The following is a 19,776-nucleotide window of genomic DNA, read 5'->3' on the forward strand; positions in this document are numbered from 1 at the left end:
GTCAAAGATTACATTATTCAGTGTTCCTCCTTGGGCATAACACAGTGTACCATTACAAAACTAAAGAGAAGTTAGTGCTTGGACAGACTGCAGGGTTTGTTTGATCATTGGTACTACTAAGCCGTCGCAGCACACACATTTGACCTTTCTGCTGCGGTATGTAAACACCCAAATATCCCACTCTCCGCAGACTGTGTTCAAAGTGAAAGTAGAACTCCAAACCAACGTGCTATTAGGTTGGATGTTTCCATAACCATTTTGCATGTGTGCCTTTATGGGCACCTCTGGAACTACATTGGTCTTTATATTTACAATGTGTCTTTGTGCAGTGTGGCAACTTTTAGGGCCTGTAGCACAGGTCTGCAACACCTTTGCAAAAAACGGTTATGGACAGAAGAGGATTGTTATTTGTTAGTGGTCCGATCCAGATGGACGACTCTGGTGTGATGCTACTGCAGAAGAGGTGCTATCCCAGTGTGCTACTTGAGGATGCTTGAATCCAGGCTTCAAATGATACCGTTGCTCTCCCCTTTTCCCTCCCTGCCCTCCTCCTCCACCTCTTATACCCTGGGACATTTTGGCAATGGGGACACACAGATGTGTAAGAATGGCTTGCAGCTTGCAGTAAAGGATTGGATCTCCCCACAGGGGAAGATACCGGTATCAGGGACGGAGTAATAGCTGGAGACGGAGTGAAAACACAGGGCCGTTGATCGATAGGGAATGCAGCAGGGATACAGAGCCTTAAGCCCACAGAGTGTGCATTATGGATACAGGCCATTACGAGCGGGGAATGAAACCTGCGTTGATAACACACTGGAGTCCTGGCTTTGGAATCTTTGTTGCCTCTGCGTGTTATTCTCCACAATGTTTAAACTGGATGCTTTAAATGGTTCACCTTTTTAATATGAGCACACGTGTTATAAGAAAAGGGGTCACATATATGGTATTCATAGCACGCCCCCATTTTCCATAGGCATGCAGGGCGATACATTATGGACTGGCACTCCTTTCAGTCCAGCACTGTGCCTTGGAGCTACACATGCTAAATAATTTGAGCTGGATGGAGGGCAGGCAACATAATGGAGGAAATGGAATTAGGTATCCCAGTGAGGTAGAAATTAAAAAGTCAAAACATCTTAATAAATGGAAGTTGGCAGAATCTCTGAACCCTCGACCGGTTTGAGTCTGCCATTCAGGTTGGGAGAGTGTATCTGGATATTATTCATCACAGAGTACCGCCAATTTGCATCTTTTCTTTTTGGCCTTGCAGGCTGCATATGATATAATATGGAGTAAATCAGAAGCATGAAAAGCACCTGCATTAGCATTAAGCCTCCAGTGTGATCTGCCAATAAAAAACAGTCCACTGCATTATCGCAATGAGGGACTTGTCACTCAGCGTGGAAGAGGATTTTGTACAGGCCTAACCGGACAATTTAAAAAGTTAATTATTGGGATGATAATCCCAGATTACGAATAATGTATTATTCGGTTCATAATATCCAAATAAACATAACATAAAATAACATTATTTGTAAATTGTAATGCATTTAAATATTTTTTGGGCAACCACGTCATGCCCGGCGCATTGAATTATGGGTATTTTTGCCATATGAATGGATATTCAAAATATCGACAACAGCAATGACAATCAAATGGAGTACAAAGAAACAGTAAACATCAATACAAAATGTATAGTTATAATTGGACGTAAAAACTACATTTTACCAAGACAAACTAAAGAATGAGGGGAAAGAAAGATACGTAGAGAAAAATGGGTAACCAGAGCTTGCTGCCTGTTACTATTCACCCGAGCTGCCACCCCAACGCACCACATGTCAAGGCTTTAACCAAGTCATCCAACTGAATGCACAGCAGCCTTGCATGAAAAGGCAAAGAGAACATGTGAAAGAGAATGTGTGGTGCTTCTGCCCAGGGCCAGAAGAAGGAAGAGGACGTGATGGCATGTGACAATGAGAACTTTATGGCAGTGGTTCCCTGCTTAATGTGTTGGACTGACCCAAAACATCATATGTGAATTGTTTTGCAGCATTACTCAAACACTGGCCCCATATTGTGCCTATAGAAACACGTTGAGGTTCATATTTTTTAAGTTTATGGTACTTGTTAATCCCTGTTGCTTTTATTACTTGAATGTATCACTGCCACTTTACTGCAACTTGGCTACTATTAGTTGAGCTGAAACAAAACATATTTCATGGAAACTTTCTAATAAATATAAAAAACACGGACACACACACACACACACACACACACACACACACACACACACACACACACACACACACACACACACACACACACGCAGTGCACCTTTGGGAATGTTACTTTGGGGACAGTTTGATTATAGATCAATAGGCATTCATTAAAAGCCAACTTTCAGAATCATTTCATATACTCGCTGGCTGGTGCAAGGGATTTCACCCTGGTTATCCATGTGTGCAGAAGGGGAGCATTGCTTCGTTCACAGAGGCACAGGCAGCATCTGAATCTGGATAAGGCTGCAGAGACGCTGGGACATGAAAGGGACATATGCAGGGTTACTCTGGATACATCTGAGGGCAGACCTAGCCCCCTGTTGGGATTGACATGTCGTTATCCTCCACCATACACAAGACCTCTATTCTGCGGTTTTAATTTTTATAATTAACAATACTGACATCAATGAGGATTGATCTCATTAAGAAGCTTTGAATAAGTCGATTTTGTTTTGGCTAGCCGAGAACAAAGAAGTCCATTGCACATGACCTTGTTTCATACTTAATGCGTTTCAGTCGGATCACAGTATGGTCCATTAGTTAAGACCAGTGGGGTCTCCATGGAGACAGTGAAACCAGACCAAAATAAATCTTGTCCGCTTGCTTTTCTGACTGATCACTCGAGCCGGAGACTCCTACCCAAACCCGCAGGACGGGGTCGGGTACGTTCGCTCTTTAGCCTCCCTTATTTCACAGGCTCACGTTGAACTCGGGCCGTATTCATTACAATAAAAAAGAAGAATAAATGTACCGTGTTCACTAGATCCAGTGCCGCTGCTAGCTATTTTGGGGCCCTAAGCATAACTCCTTTATGCCCCCCCCCCCCCCCCCCCTGAAAAAAAGAATTGGTTTCTGCCAGTTTAATATTTTATTAAAACGCAAAAGTTAAATCTACTTTGTAAACACAGTTCACAGAACAGCCAAAACATACATACAGTACACACAAGTATTGGAATGTCCAAAATCTTTTAAATTAAATAGTTATCCATAAATACAAACTTAAAACCAGAAGTATACAAGTAAGATTTTTTTTATTTTTTATTTTTTATTTTTTTTTGGGGGGCACTGACTAGATCAGCCGGCGTTCTTTCTCGCTGAGCAGCCCGCGGCCGCCGCCCCCCCCCTTTCCGCTCCCATTGGAGCTGATCGACCAATAAGCAATCGGATAACCTGTCAGGTGTGTTGTTTTGGATCCGAGAGGAACGGAGGATGGATGCTGCTGAGGAGGTGGCGGGCGGGCTGGCCTCAGGCCATTAGAGTCTGCAGGATATAGAGAAGGGGAACGTCAGAGGTGTGGAAGCACTCTGGCATTGTGCATGGCTTGATTGACGAACTGGTGGGTTATGTTCAATGCAAAGGTTGTGGCAGTGCGTTGACTTACGACAGCAAAAGACAGAAAATTAAAACCTGCAAAGGCATGCTGATGGATGCTGTTCGACAAAGGCCCAGGCGCAGAACATTCAAATAGGAAGAAGACCCGTGTGCCAGCCTTATCCCACTCTAGGTTTAATGAGGAGAAAAAAAGGCAGTCATTGGCATATTTTAATGTGGCTATGCTACAATGTAAGGCAATGTGCTCCATTCTATTTAATCATCATGAAAAATGCCATCTGTGATTGAATGTATCTCAAGTATAGATGAGTAAAAGTGAGGACATTTTTAGTGAGGATGTACACTGACAGTTCCAAACAACCTCATCTTCCAGCAGTGAGAGTAGTGTTCTGTTGCTAATGATCGAATAACTCACTCAATGAAAATACAAAAAAGTGTTTCGATGTTGGTGTTTTTGGCAGATAACCCGTTGCCTCTTGATCAGGTCTTCTTACTTTCTTATTGTCTAGGCTTCTCACACATCATATACTGACCTGCAAAACGTTCTCTAATCTTTTTCTTCCCCTTTATAATCACTTCATCTTCCTCTGTCTCGCCAATTGCTCCTTATCTGATTGGAGTGTCGTAATTAGTAGGAGCTCCAATTGTACCCTTGACGACTTGTCTGCTTTCTCGTGTCAAACCGGTTGGAAGCGTGACAAACCATTATCAGAACTTGTTGGTGTTCTACTCTCTTTCTATCTCACCCTATTGTTCCTTTGTATCAAATTTTTATCTTTAAGGGGGATAATCAACGATATTTACTTTGCAATCTTCCAAGTGGCAATCAAATGCTTGATTATTTATTCTTCTTTCTTTCTTTTGTTTGGAAAATTAGGCTAAAATCTGGATCCTCCTACCGAATTGGATTTCAGAGGAGAACCCATATATGCTGATATTGGCTGGTTGTTTGTGATACGGTGTTCCTCTGTGTTTCTCTTCATCTATTTCCTCATTCCTGAGCTTCTTATCTCCCCTCCTCCTCGTGTCAGCATCACGTCTCCCCTGCTCTCTGCACCCCTCATCACTTTGACTCGCGCTTACACTTTGTTTTTTATCGCTCTCCTCCGCCATTTGCTTCACAGTCCCCTCAAAACCTCCAAAGCTAAAGGGGATTTCTACACCACATTTCAAAGCGTACCTTTAGCAGAATCCATTCCTGGCCCCCACAGGATCTTCCTTCGCCAGAAAGAAAGGAAATATTTCCCTTAATCCGCAGCCCTCTCTTTCTTATCTTTGTTTTTGTTGTGGGATTTCTCATGCGTTCTGATATGTCACCAGATAGTGTGTGTGTGTGTTGTGCAATAGGAGCTGAGTGCTGCCAGCGTTACTAAAGGGTTGTCGGCATGAATCCGGGGGGAAAGGCAACCTATTGATGGATAAAAAAAGAGCTCCCAGGGTGCATCGGTGCTTCCTTTGTGCACAAAGTCCACTGAGCCTGTGACCGCTCTGATTGGCTGCAGACACACTTCAAAACAACAACAGGCTGCTCTCTTTATTTCTCCCTCGGCCACTCCGGACACTTTAAAAACACTGTTCCTCCCCCGAGTAGAGCCCTCTCTCTCACTGCACACCTCTTGATATTTAGCCTCTCTCTCACTGCACACCTGTGGACTCTTACCCCCCCTCTCTCTCTCTCTCTCTCTCTCTCTCTCTCTCTCTCTCTCTCTCTCTCTCTCTCTCTCACTGCACATCTATGTGTGTGGGTATTTTCAAGGGCATGGGCAGTGGTGGATTAAGGTGGTCATTGGCCCCTGACTACTATTTGTGTGAGGCCCTCTTACTGATCACGCGACATTACTTAACTTCAACAAAAAAAAAGAGGAATTTAGTGCCATGTGTAAAGGCCCACGCGCACATACTCGGGGCGCACTGGCATACGTACACGCCCATTGAGGCAGACTCTACTAAAACAGCAGTGATACAGAAACAACTGCAAATTCGCTATAGCTGATGCGGCCACGTATTTCTGTGGACCATCCGACCGACCAACAGAGCGAGCTAAAAGGGCACACACAGGACATCTGCAAGCTGGTAACAGCATTTAGCTTTCTAACCCAAGAGGAAGGCCTTTAACATCAGCAGCAGTATGTCAAATACGGTACTAAAATGTTCCTACGCGCATACTTTTGTATGTATGGTAAAGCGCGCGGCTCACACAGTACACAACAATCTGTTTTACTGAGGCAAAATCACAACAATCTTACAGAGACACAGTTCGAACCGCTATGCAATTTTCAAATAAAACAAATCCATACAAATACAATACAAACAGTAGCAGGACATAATAACAGCAATAATGCTACAGCAGCACAATCGTAAAGACATATTCTTACTCTTTAGAAGTTTTTCTGACGCATAACTATTTAATGAGGCTGGTAAAATCCAATTTGCGCAGAATATCGCTTTCAATCGATGGATTAGAGAAAGGTGACATTTTTTAAAAGTGTGCCATATCGACAAATGAAAAAACATTTTGGCGCTATGCTGCCCAACACAATTTAAATGAAGAACTTGCCACATGACCCAGATATCTACACAATCAGCTGCTTAATTATTTTATTTTATTGTTATGCGGTCAATAGGGATCACGTATTTATTTTAAGAAAAATTGAAAATAGTCTGGCCAATCCTGGGCCCCTTGCAGACGTGGTCCGCTACGCTGCGGCCTAGGGTAGCCTGTGCGTTACTCCACACCTGGGCAGGTGTTTAATTGTGGCCATGACTTGGACGGTTCCACACACTCATCCACACCTCTTTTTGAACGGACGCTCTCTTAGAAAGCATTCACAGAATTGTGCATTGAACAGCAACACACTATGGCTAAAACAAGGTAGCACAGGATTGACTTAATGCTCTGTTTGATCAGGTAGACAAAGCGGGACACAACATTTGTGTAGCATGGTATATAAAGTTGGATTGGATGTATACGTATATCATTGTATTGAATTGTATGGTTTTCCATTATCAACACATTCTTGAGATTGTCCAGATGTCTTAAAATATCAAAAATAATTCTTTACACAAGTAGAGGTTGGAGCGTGGTATATCGTTAGCCGTAGCTAATTATCAACAGCAATTATAATTTATATCCATAGAGATAGTAGTTGAGTCATATCCAGGTGTGAATGTGTTTCGGATACATTATTTCGACGATTCGATTTAGCATTTTCCATATTGCTAGGCTACAATATAATGTGCCACTGCACGGTAGCTTGCATGACTCATATCTCTCAGCTCTAACAGCTTGGCGATACCAGCCCTTACAGATTGCTGCAGGCTGCTACACTGCATTACAATTCACTCCAAGTTTGTTGAATGTCAGAGTCTGCCTGGTCGCTGGTCATTTCGGCCAAATGTATTTCTGAACGGGGGGTTACAGCATCCGTTGGGGTTATTACCCCTCCCCATACTCCGGCAGACTTATGTTTTTATCAAAGCAATAGGAATGTTTGTGCCTCGACACAAATTACTAGTCAATAAGCAGAAGACAAAGAGATGTCATGCATCAATGTATCCATGGTGGCATGGCACCTGGAGACGACGGGAACAATTCAACCAGCGATTTTGGATTGAGTAGTCGTAGATAAGCTTATTTTAATCTTTTGAGTAGCGCCTTCATCGATCTGAGCATGATGGTCAAATAAATCGTTGCATTGTCAAAGTCATGCGCTTATCACTTGATATTATTAGAGATGTATGTCCTCTCCATTGTCTCTGTACAGAAACATGCCCGTGTTCGTGTTTTCCCTGATACCTCCAATGTTGAACACAGACCTCAGCTGAGATGATATTCGCCACAATCCTGAATGAGGCCAGCTTTTGTTAACAGTCATTCTGATACTTCTGCTTGCCCATTCTTTCCGGCTCTTTATTTAACCAGGTGTCTATCTAATTCTGCCCTTCCACTACTCCCCATCCAAAAGTCAACATCTTCCCTTTAAGAGCGGAGAGCCCGGCAGAGTGTGGGGAATAACCTAATCAGCCCGATGTATAGATAGCAGGAATGGAGAAGATACATTTGTCGATAACCATCCACACATTGCATACCATTGCAGAGCAAGTGGTGTGTGGGGGTGGAAGAAATCGAGTGACAGTTATGGGTAAATAGATTGTAGATATAAATTGGAGGATATTTATATTGCCTGATAAGGAACGTGCAGATGGCTGACTTTTTTGTGCAAGCTTTAGTGTGATGGTGAAGTTCGATAGACCTCCATATAAACATAGATTGAGGGCACCCTAGAGATTACAAATAAAGCATTCATTTAAAGTGTAATTTGAAGTGCTGCTTTAGTATTCTATCACCCACGTGTGGTGCAACTCCATTATGTGGAGAATTTGGCAGACAAAGTTGATCAATAAGTCATTATTCAAGTTGGCAGATGGTTGGATCAGATAATATTGAACATGTGACTTTCTCTGATGATAGAATGAATTTCTCAAACTAAAACACAACGCTGCAGGTATAGACACAGGCAGCTTGTACCAAAGTGGAATGAGGTCAAACAGAGTTTCTGTGGTCAAGCTCTCGGACCCATTTGGAGTTGGAAACCCTATGGGCTATTCTCCTAGAAGCATTTGTTCCACTGAGAGTGATTAGTGACGGACAGCTGGAGAAGAGAAGAGGGAAAGAGAACCCTACTCACGTTTCATATTTCAAATTTAATTCATCATTGTCTCTTGGATCCAAACTTTACGCTTGTTGGCGCCCCATGAATTGGAATTGATGGCAACATCCCAACGACAAGAAGGTTCTTTGTCTTTGGGGTTCCTGGTTTTGAGGACGATCAGATGAGACCAGTGGTGTAGTGGTCCCTGGAGAAGTGGGTATACTCTAAATGTTTGCCCTTTTTTTAACGCAGCCCAGAAAAACACCCTTTTTTTAGAAACAGTGATATTTGGGACTACTCTTTTTAGTTTACTTACATTGGCACATAATTTCTGCTGCTTGATCTCAGGGAGGAAGGATTATGAAATGACTAAACAAATACTGGCCCACAGACTAGTGAGAGACAACTATTCCTTATTCCTGGAATGACACTTATCTCTCACATGGCAAATCAGTAATTTATTTTGTAAACAGTGTCTTTGAACAGCTGATTCAAAACACATAGCATGGGCCAGAGTGTGCCACTATTATGAAATTAACATGACTTGATCAGGAGCAGTTTGTAGGTATTACTGGTCACACAGGCAGCCAGCATGAATGTAAAATATAGATGAGGCAAACATGGTGTTTCAGTAATTTTTTGAACACTTATTTAAATAACATACTACTTTTGACAATGCATCCTTATTCATATTTCACCTTAGATTAAACATTAGATTATTTCTCTTCCACAACAATCATCTTGTTAGATGTGTATAATATCAATATATATATAAATATCATATGATGATTGAACATCATCATTCAAATTATTCAACAAAACAATATGTAACAAAACAACAATATTTAGTTTACGAAGAAAAAATATAAATGCATTTACAACACATCAACTGTGATATGCTCTCTGAGCCCAGTACTGGGTTTCTAACCATGATCATACTACAGTATATTCCAGACAGACTTGCTTTCTGCAGGAGTTTTCACACTGCACTGTCTAGAACGCACAGAAGAGGCAGCCCGATGGCTCTTCAACCAGGTCTCAAACAGCCTCCTCTCCGACGGGGGCGGGGGGCAGAGCGGGCGTCGACGGTAACTGTACCGGTGTACGAGCGCTAACATTAACTGCTGAGCTGCTGGCTGATATTGATTCGCGAGGACGTTTGAAATTGTCAAATGAAATTTTTGTTTGGATAGCTCGCTTCATTTTACCGGATTATTATAGAAGATCATTTAAAGTAAACTTGTAAAAGTAAATGTGTCTTTCGCGATATTTACTTCGGCATGACCCGCCTTTCTCTCCCTCCGATTGGCTCATTCGTCGTCATGCCTACAGTTAACCAATCTAATCAGTAAAGGCAGCGAGTATTAGCCAATAAGTGGCAGAGTAGCGTGGGTCATGGCTTCACCGGGGAAAAGTGCGCGATTTCGCTTGCAGATACTACTGAATGGTGCGCATCTGGGTGGGTTTAGAAGTGGGTATACGCAATGCTGACTGAAAAATAAGTGGGTATACGCCGTATACCCGCGTATACCCTGGACTACACCACTGGATGAGACCATTGACAGTGTGGGGGACACGTTATGAGGCCTCAAACTACCCAAAGATACCGGGGTCCCTGACGGATGGTTGCTAAGGTGACGATCGATGAATGATTGCCAAAAGTGACCATTGATGAATGGTGTATCTCTCCAGGGACAGATAATTCAATGGGGAACTTGATGTTAATGGTGTTCACATAGAGTTGGGCTGGGGCAACCTGCAGATGGGAAATATCTTGGAAGAGAAGTTTCTACCAGACTAATTTTAAAAACATTTTAGGCATGGTTCCAAGGTATGAAGGAAGAAAATGATGACAATGAGAAAAAAAAATCAAATAAAAGTTCTAACGAGTTTTTGCTGTAAATATATATAAAACAAAATGGAGAAAGAAGATCCAAGCAAAGGCTCAAAGGGAGTTTAATATTTCATGCACAATACAGAGTCGAATATCTTTACTTTTACTGTTGATGTGAGCATTTCATCGTAATCATAAGCTAGTAAAACAGATTGCGAGCGATGGAGAAAAAGAGAAGCGCTAGTTGTGGAAACTTCTATCATCATGGAAGTGGAAGATTCCATGTCAACAGCAGGCTGGCATGTTAAAGACATATAGATATAGGGTGTGTGTGTGTGTGTGTTTGTGAGGGTGGAGTTTGTGTGTGTGTGTGTGTGTGTGTGTGTGTGTGTGGGGGGGGGGGGGGGGCTCTAAAGCTGAAGCCTTCTTTTGAATGTTATAATGTATTTGTGTGTACTACTAGCCAGCAAAGTTACCTAGCTTCCAAGCTAGCATCTCTCCCCAGCTAATCAGCCAGGCTCCCCAGCTACATTGACCTGGTCCCCAGCTACCTAACCCTGGTGAACAGCTACATTGACCTGCTCCCCAGGCTAACTAGCCCAAATCCCCAGCTAACTAGCCCCACTCCCCAGCTACATTGACCTGCTCCCCAAGCTAACTAGTCCCACTCCTCAGCTACATGGCTTTGCTATTTTCTTCTGTATTTTCTGCACTCCCGCCGGACAAAATTGTTCAGCACCTTGCTTACAATTATCTCACCATATTCCAAATTCACCGTAATCAGTGGCATATTTAACATGAATGCAATATGAATTTTAAAGGAGAAACAAACCCTGATGTGAGAAAATAACACTTGATAATGATCATTATGTTGATTTGAATATGAGTAAATCATTGCAATGTTCAACACACACACACACACACACACACACACACACACACACACACACACACACACACACACACACACACACACACACACGTATACTAACAGGTTGATTTTTACAAACCAGTAGGCTACAGTGCAGTGTTAGAGGGACACCCCTTTCCACGCTACTAAGATGTTATAAACATAAAAACAAATGCAACAAATATATGTTTGACTTTTTGAAGTAACTGCAAAAAGTATTGAACATTTTCACAAATTCTAATTTATCTGTAAATCCAGTGTGACTTTTTAAAAGCCAAATAATGACAATTATACATTAATATAAAATTCTTTAATCGTTTAACTGCAACCATGTGAACAACAAACATGCAACATTTGTGGGACCTTTTTTAGCAGCAACAAAGACAACAAAAAGGCAGCAAAAGCTGTCCACCTTCCACTAGGAACTGTTTAAGGATTTCCTCTTTTTCTTTTTTACAATTATGCCAAGACGGCTATAAAACGCAGAAATTAAAAGGTCCAACATGAATAAATGTAACATGCACACAACAAAATGGATTGTGTCTTACATAGCGACATCATGATTGCTAACCTTGGCGACCTGTGCTGATTTAAACTAAAGGAAAAACATTTGTGAGCTCATCATTCTGTAGACAAAGGACAAAACAAAGACATTTCTCTTCAGGTAGCTCCTCACAGTAAATATTTGGATGTCAAAGCAAGAGGCCATATCAAGGCGCAATGTTATGATGAAATAAATAAGTAAAAGTATGTCCCACTTGTGTGCCTCCTACATCCTAACTAGATTATTTTCATGGTCATATGGAGTATGTAGGATAGAAAAAAGAAAGAGTATGCGATTTGGAACGCAGGGCTAGAAAAAAAAAATAGAATTTTCCCATGATTCAGAGGTAACCGTTTTTCACAGTTATGCCACGATTCCTGGCAAAGTCTCTGATGTTTTGTACAGTGCGACCAACGAGAGTGGGTGTTCTGCTGTCTTGCACTGTTTGCACTCAATCATCGTGGCCGGGTTTCCTTTGCGGATATGTTCTTTAAAATGCCTCATCACAGCAGCAACCTCCTTGGGAGATCACATGTGTTTTTTTGCTCTCCTGGCATTTTCTGAAGAAACTACAAAACAAACAGATCATCAATAATTGTTTGGTCCTGTGCTTATTTAAAAAGTTAACTATGTGACTACATTATTAAATGCATTTAAATATAAATAGATAATATAGTTGTCATACAGTTTATCTTTATAAGAAGGTGGTGTTGATTGGCAAAGCAAATTCACAAGTGGCTTCTGAGTTGAAAACATTTATAATGCCAATTTACCTGTAGGAATACCTTCTTGGTTTGCTTCAAGATCTGTGAATGACACGTCGAAATTGATATTACACAAATATATTATTTCTAACCCTACATGCAATCAAACAAAGACGACATGTTGGTAGACTGAGGTTGATGGCTAACCTTGTGAGGACTACACAGACATGCCCGTAGGTTCCTCAACAGATTGCCCGGCTACCTCCTCAACTGCAGAGCCTAAAACATAGTTTATTATACTTTATTAAATACATAAAACACAAAGGAAATACTCAAACAGTTACCAGTGAAGTAATATGGGCAATTTTTGCAGCCTTTTTTTGTTGTGTTGAGACTTTAAAGGTTTTAGTTCCTGCAAAAGTAATAGAGGTACTACAGTTATTTATTTAAGTTATTTATGGGGAAAACAAAAATCCATGCTCTCACAGAACAATGTTATAAAAAAGGCATTCACATTTTAAAATTGTTAAATGATTTAACAGTGCTGTTGCAGCAGCTTAAATCCTGCTGCAGGCCACTGTGGAACTGTAAGTAAGTTCTCCCGTCTAAGTATAAGCAGACAGATCTCTCATTTCACTCTTTATTCCTCCAAAGTTACTGACTTGATAGTGAAAATGCAATTGGTTTAGGAATAAATTATAATAATTAGTTACACTGTTAAAGGCCTAACCTTTTGATGACAGAAAAGATGTGCCTGGATGTCCCTCAACAGGTTGCTCTGTTCTGTTCATTTCTGTAGAATCTTAAGTAAAGTTCATCAATGGTCACATGATTTTATAAATATTTTACATTTCGTGGGCTTCCGGTTATGGCGCACTGCTAGGCAGACGTACGACATAGAGCTCCCATGTGGAATTAATATAATATCTATCAGACAGCCTCGTTAAATTAATGAACAGTTACTATTTGTCGCTTAAAGGGGTAGTTCGGAATTTTGGACATAGGGCCTGATTCCCAAGTGAGCATTGGTATTCTATATCACTGGAGACAGTTTTCAACACATTTCATTCAGTCCTTCTAGTTGCAGAGTTCGCTCGTGCTAGGCTAGCGCACGGCAACGGGCAATGCTAGCCTGCTATTAAAAACAGTCTTACCCACTCCACAGTACACCCGAGGTAAATCAATTATAACGCCAGATTTAAATGTCTGTGTTGATAGAATAATGTTAGAAATAAAACTAACCTTGCATCGCATGAATCATCGAGGGACTACTTTCTCAGCACTAGCGGAATTTTACTATGCGCTGGTTAGGTTTGTAACAGAATCACGACAGAAGAACGTAAACAGAGAAGCGTGCAGAAGCGCAATTGAACGACTAGGCAACATGATGGTTCAGTGTGCTTTTAGAAATTGTAGAAATAAACGGTACAGATGGGCACCACAAAGTTTCCACCATGTTCCAGTGCGAGATCCAGAAAGGACTCAACTGTGGCTTGTTGCTGCTGGCTTGGACATCAAAACACCGGCTCGTACATGTACGGTTCGTTGGATACAACAAATTCCTCATAATCGTCTTCAAAAGCAGATGCATCGCTAACTCCTCCAAACGTGGGCATATCTTGTTAATTGAATACGCTTATAGAATTCCTTCGTTCACTGTACTCTGCGTTTGTAGCAATGACAGCGGCAGGTAACCTAGGTATCAGTCCGCCGCTGCCGTAGCCTACGTACAGGAATATAAACACTGCTGCTGAGACCCCGCAATTCCCTCAAAATGCAATGCAATGCAAGGTTGGTTTTATTTCTAACATTATTCCATAAACAGACATTTAGATTTATAGTCTGTCGTTATAATTTATTTACCTCGGGTGTACTGTGGAGTGGGTAAGACTGTTTTTAATAGCAGGCTAGCATTGCCCGTTGACGTGCGCTAGCCTAGCACGAGCGAACTCTGCAACTAGAAGGACTGTATGAAATGTGTGAAAACTGTCTCCAGTGATATAGAATACCAATGCTCACTTGGGAATCAGGCCCTCTGTCCAAAATTCCGAACTACCCCTTTAAAGTTCCAAAAACCACTAAATCAACCGATGCTTACAATGACCATGCTGTTAGCTCTGACCAAATTCTTGATGCTATTCACTCAATGATGGAGGGTTTTGCGCCAAGGTTTGATGGACTATTTAGTGCTATCCAAAGAGTCCAGGCTGAACTAAAGGCACTGACCGAATGCAAGAAGACTCAACATCTCTGAAAATACAGACCACTAGCATGTCAATGACCAACTGCACCCTCCAGCCTGGAATCGATAGATCTACAGTGATAGATACCTCCCATACCGAGACTAGAAAGGAATTGTTGCAATTTATTAAAGAGTCAAACTTAATTGATGTATAGAGAAAAGCTCACCCTAAGTAGTCAACCTTTGCATGTTATTTACATCTTGTTATAACCTATTCTCCAGAATTGGCGTTTTTGGTCTCTGCTTCTTTAGCATCCACAAACAACATATGTGTAATCCGGGGCATATAAAGACTGGGACCAGCAAATAATTACTTTCTTTCCATTGATGCCCATTCATATTTTTTCGATCTCATGGGTCCCATGGGCTCTACCGGAAGAGGCGTGACTTAGCCACTCTATTGTGGCGACCACAGGTGTAGGCGCTCATTCAGTTGCGCAAGGGATTCTGGGGGGTTCATTTATCCTGGGGGTTTGGACCCTTTCGGGGACAGTGTGGTTGCTGGGTTGAGTGGGGTTAATGGGTTGGGGTTGTTAATTAGTTGTGTGTTGTTGAGTGTTGACATGTTGTGTGTATCGTTGCCGCCACCGTCACCGAGAGTGACGTGTTCGTTTATTGCGTGCGCTGTTTTCCATGTTTGATACTGGTCGTAAATAAAGGCAATCCGTAGTCGTGCGGTGTATGGGGCGCGGACTGCATCATTTATTGAACCTGGGCTCCCGTCTCATCCTTCCCGTGCTGCTAGCCACAATATTATGAATCACAAACCACTGCGTCGGGTTCTACGACGTCTCTGGTTCTTCCACTTCCAAATCAATCTGAAGTCGACCGAACCGCGCGCTGCTCGTTGCCGGTGCTTCGCGGCGTTGGTGCCTCTTGATGATAAATACTGGGACCAGAAAATAATTACTTTCTCTCCATTGAAACCCATTCATATTTTTTCGATCTCATAGGTCCCATGGGCTCTTCCGGAAGGGGCGTGACTTCGACACTATATCGTCTGGAGGCCCACACAGTTTTTGGCCGTGATAATATATATTATATGATATAGATATGTATGTATTATATGATATTATTTAGACATAGAGCTCCAGGACTGTAACGCAAGGTTTGCACATTTTGTTATTTGGATAACCTTTCTGCTGTTGGTGTTATGGCGCATAAGGCCGTGTTCACGTCTAGCGTATTTTGTAATAGGGAAAAAGTTGAGCCGACCGTATTTTCCCCCAAAAAAATGCTGGCAGCGTTTGCACATTTTTAGCACATGGTACCGTGGCCGCAAGCTGCTCAGGGCCACACCCCCACCCTCCTCCTTGACCCGCCTCTGTCCTCCTCAATTGCATTAAAGCTACAGACACCGAAACGGTGCATTTGCGGAAAGCTCAATGTGCAACTGGTTCGTCGTGTCTGTAATTATGCATCACGGCTAAATTTCGGGAACGTCTTCAAATACTGTGTTAGGGGCCCACTAATATCTATGTAAAAGCATCTATAAAGTAGCATGCCATGGGAGCTTTAAGGAACTTAATGGACTAAATATAAAGTTCTGTCCGTAAATAAGACATCTAAAAGCTTGCTGAAGCTGAAAAAGTCCAATTATGAGCAAGGGGAAAAGGCTAGTAAGCTTCTAGCTTGGCGTATTAAACAATCCGAAACTGAAAGAATGATAAATACCATTCCGTTAGTTGATGGTCTGGAGTCCAGTGGCCCAAAGGAAATGAATAATGCCTTTTTAGGTTTCTATCAAAATGTATACACCACAGATTATTCAAACTCAATTTTACAAAAACAAAAGGATTTTTGGATTCATTAAACAATAAACCTCTTGAAGAGAATTTGTTGGCTGACAAAATCAAAAGTTTTGCAGCGCGGGAAAGGTTTTGCGGTGCGTCAAAAGTTTTGCTGCGCCGCAAAAGTTTTGCTGCGCCGCAGTTTTGATGCGCGGCAAGTTTTTCCCGCGGTGCTTCTGAATTCATTCACAACCATGGCCGACATTACGAGCATTGCATGTCTTTACCTGTTGTGGAAGAGGGAGAAACGTCGGAATGCCCGTCGTTTATGGGTTCATGAGACCATTCGGAGCCGTACAGAGCTTGGTGAATTTCACCATCTTCTGCAGGAGCTCCGTCTGGACGACGAACGCTTCCAGCGCTATTTGAGGTTGACTCCGGGCCAGTTTGATGACCTGCTAGCTAGGATCGGTGCTAGGATCTCTCGGTTGGAGATTTTTACTTATTTATACTTATATATTTAAGCAATAGATCACGCCAGGCTGTGGTATGTGCTCATTATACCACTGTTAAGGGGCGTTGTCCGGCCCCGACGCGCAGCGGAGGGCCGGCGACCCCCTTCACAGTGGTATAATGAGCACATGCCACTGACTGAAGTGATCTATTGCTTTTATACAACGGTTAGTGTTATGGCAAAACGAAAGTCATAGACACACTACATTTAAAAATAAACCAAGAAAGTCAAAATAGCCGTTTTATTAAAGAATACAAAAAAGTAGTCCCTCCTGGCTGCCGCTATGCATCGACGGTCGCTATGCAACACACTTTAGCGTCCCTCCGAGAGAAGGCTTCGATAGAGCGGTTCGCCGGCAATTTATCCTATGGAGCAGTTCACTCGCCGTGTGCCTAAGCTTTCGTTAGTCTCTCCATCGCCTTGCTCACTCCCGGAGTAACAACATTTACACCCTCTCCATCATCCAACATATGTTTTACTTTGTAACTGTTTCTACTTCCAGGCACGGAGTGATATGCAAACCTTCACAAAATGATCGGGCGTCATAGCAGTTATGTATACGCTCATTATACAACAGTTGGGAACCAATCAGATCGCTGGATTTAGGTCCCCCGTTGGTGGTGTTGAAGATCACCGGGTATGCGGAGACTGCAATTAATAATAAATAATAATAATAATACATTTTATTTAAAGCGCTTTTCATGACACCCAAGGTCGCTTCACAAACAATCATCTCATTACAATTACAATAATCTCATAGAAATAACTAAAAATAAGAAAAATAAAAGTCAGTTGTTCCATTCTGCTGGGTGAGCGCTGGGCGAAGCCGTGCAATGTTCCTTAGATGGTAAAAGCTATCTTGAAGAAATTAGTTTTAAGTCTGCTTTTAAAGTCAGTAATTGAGTCACAGTGTCTGATGTATCTTCTCCTCCATTTAAGTAACACTGATTGGCTGTTACGGCATGTCACTCAGTGGCAACGCCTCAGTGGCAATGCCTCAGTGGCAACTCTGTTGAACACTGATTGGCTGTCATCACGCGTTTGCTGCCGAAAAGTTGAAATATTTCAACTCCAGCAGCATTTGACGCGCCGCAAAATACGTGAACGCGCCCGCCACCCGTGCCCGGCAGCGGGCACGGGCATGCCGCGCTGCAAATCAGATTTTGACGCGCCGCAAATCAAATTTTGCTGCCCGTTTTCTCGGCAGCAAATGCTGCGGCAGCAAAGCGTCTCTACATTCACTTTGAATGGGATCGTGACGCGCGTCAACTTTTTGCTTCTTTTGGTGTGAACGCAGGGTTAGACCTTGACATAAACAATGAGGAGTTGTCTGCGGCCATTGGTACAATGAAAAGGGGAAAGACACCAGGGCCAGATGGGATCCCCATCGAAATGTATAAATCATTTCAGATGCACTAATACCCTCTTTGCTTGAAATGTGTAAAGAGTCTCTAGACAGCGAGTCCCTTCCCCCCTCTCTAAATATGTCAATAACCACACGGTTGTTAAAGCCAGGGAAAAGGTCCACCTTATGTGGATCATATAGCTATAATCGCGTCATCTGATTACATTTTTATTCATTTTTCACATTTTTATTTGAAGAATAATCACAGCGCCATTCGTTTCAATGGGAATCGCGACGGTCTATACTTTCAACGTAAAGTGTACATATTTATAATTTGAAATTCATCACAGCCTTTATACCACGGATACTATAGGGTCTATAGCATAACCGCCTTTTCTGATTACAGTTTAACGTAACAGCTGAGAACACCGCAACTGCAAATTAACCAAACAGATAATCACGGCAACCGGTCAAACTAATTTTATTTTTGCGATCATTCTGTGAGCGCATCCGCCGTGTTGACAAACAAATAATCCCCCTATTGAGCCAAGTTAGACCGAGTGAGCGTGCCGTTCACAGACACCAGAATGAAAGAGTTCACAGTAACGTTAATCAGGCAGTAAAACAGTACGTTCAGTTCACGTTTGCCCAAAATATGAATGAGTTCATGAACTATCGTTCAATGAACGCATTCAGGCACAACACTGGCCATGGTTGTTTGGCACAGTTTACCATATGATTGTTGTGATGATGTATTTTCCAAGTCTTAAAATGCTTCTTCTGCAGTTCTTGCAAGAAGTTTGTGAAGACGTTGCACATACTCTATGAAAGGCAGTGTGGAAGGCTTGTTAAAGTGTCACTCATTCAAGGTAGTTAAAGCTGTGTCCGACACAAGTTCAGACCACTTTGTGGTAAACAAGGTTTTGAATGTCTGAGTTGACTTTGTCAGCTCGCTGTCTTCTGCCGTTAGAGCTCTGCAGTGTACAATGTTTTTTAAACTTCTGCGATGAGTGACCCAAATTAAGCGCAAGGATTGGAATTTCATAGACTTGTCTTCATCAAACCCAGACACTTTCTTGATAGCCTGAATAACTGAATAAATGTGCAGGTCTTACAGCATCCTCCAAAGTTTGTATTGAGAATTCTTTGCGCAATGTCAGCAGAAGTCTTCCAATTTCTCTGAGTTTCTGTCAAATATAGTATATAGAATACATTTGGTAGGATCCTGTCCATGTTTGTTAAAAAATGACTGAGCCAGCTGAAGAGTACCATAGTCACTGCACACCGTAGCAGTTATCTCGTCATCTTTCATCACGGTTGAAAGCTTCCACACACCTTGGGATATTTGTCCATTCATGACCGACTCAGACATAGCGGCTAAAGACAATACTTTAGTTTTTTCAATCACTGAATTGGCCTCAGCTTGTTTTGAAGAACATTTGCGAGCATGTCACCACACGTCTCTTCTGAGATATAATGCCTGGCAGTACATGCAGTGCATACTCTTTTTGGTTATAATTTTTCTTGGCTGTGCATCTATGTTTTAGCAATCCAGCTCCACTCGATAAAACCTCTGTGATATGGTTGTAGTTCCCTCTGTTGCGTAGCTTAGTAAGCCTTTTAATGCGCTCTTTTGACTTTTTCGGAAGAATTAGCAGAAGAGCAACCTCAGCAGGTGTCTTCGCAT

This window comes from Gadus macrocephalus, chromosome 10, assembly GCF_031168955.1.
Source record: "Gadus macrocephalus chromosome 10, ASM3116895v1".
NCBI lineage: Eukaryota > Metazoa > Chordata > Actinopteri > Gadiformes > Gadidae > Gadus > Gadus macrocephalus.